The sequence below is a fragment of the Dama dama genome, chromosome 11 (genome assembly GCF_033118175.1).
Source record: "Dama dama isolate Ldn47 chromosome 11, ASM3311817v1, whole genome shotgun sequence".
Taxonomy (NCBI): Eukaryota; Metazoa; Chordata; class Mammalia; order Artiodactyla; family Cervidae; genus Dama; species Dama dama.
In genome coordinates this window covers 85,105,909-85,106,988 of record NC_083691.1, presented here as the reverse complement: position 1 = coordinate 85,106,988, position 1,080 = coordinate 85,105,909, and the positions used below count along the sequence as shown (strand labels likewise).

General features: G+C 37.0%; 1 non-coding gene across 1 annotated transcript; it reads left to right on the top strand.

The window, feature by feature from the left end:
• Positions 1–239: 239 nt before the first annotated feature.
• Positions 240–312, top strand: TRNAC-ACA (transfer RNA cysteine (anticodon ACA)). The gene has a single exon. It is a non-coding gene; the product is annotated as a tRNA-Cys (tRNA).
• Positions 313–1,080: the final 768 nt, after the last annotated feature.

The window sequence follows — 1,080 nt, the reverse complement described above, 5'->3', positions numbered from 1 at the left end:
TATAACCCCTTTATGCTCACAGACTTACTGTAAGTATAAATTGCACAATGGATCTCATTTCTCAAATTCTTAACTATTTTTCAGCCATTGTGTTGTGTCAGTTCAATGTTTTTCCAATCATCACAGAATGCCTTAAAAATGTATCAAATCCAAATTAATTTGAAGTAGTCCTAGCACATTTAGGTACCTGTAACTGTTCCTCAAAATATTTGACAACGGTTAATGTCATAAATGTGGCTTCCCTGGTGGCTCAGATGGTAAAGCGTCTGCCTACAATGCGGGAGACCCAGGTTCGATCCCTGGGTCAGGAAGATCCCCTGGAGAAGCAAATGGCAACCCACTCCAGTACTCTTGCCTAGAACATCCCATGGACGGAGGAGCCTGGTAGGCTATAGTCCATGGGGTCACAAAGAGTCGGACATGACTGAGTGTGTCATAAATAAAACCTGGTTCAGAGACACAGAGAAAAACATCATGTCCGATCTCTAAAAGATGCCTTATTCTACATGAAATTCTATTATTTTGCCTTGTTCCTTTGGATCAATATCTGTATTGCATTAAAATGTAAAAAAAAATTTTAAAGAATTGTAGGGGAGAGTAAATCATAGTCACAGGAAAGTGTAACTCAGACTTAGGATTTCTTATATATATATATATGAGCAAATCTATGGATACCAGGCACTTGAAGATTAAATTCCAATTTTTATAAATAAGTAATTCCAGTTCTGAAGACTGGATTCCAGTTGTTATAATTAACAAGCAATAACATATAAGTAATAGGTAATCAGTCAGTTCAGTCTGACTCTTTGCAACCCCGTGGACTGCAGCATTCCAGGCTTCCCAGTCCATCACCAACTCCCGTGCATTTAAATTTTGCTTGGTAGTTTGTAAAACTACCCCATCCTAGATCCCTGTAATATTCTTCTGGGATACTTGGATAGGTCTTTATAAATTACTTTTTTAAAATAGTTAAGGAAAATAAAGCTAAGCAAAGGCTGAGTAAATTACCTAATTTTAAGTCAGTAAGTAGTGAGAAAATAACCTGGGAATGGAATGTTTATCTTCCATGCTCTTTTAGGT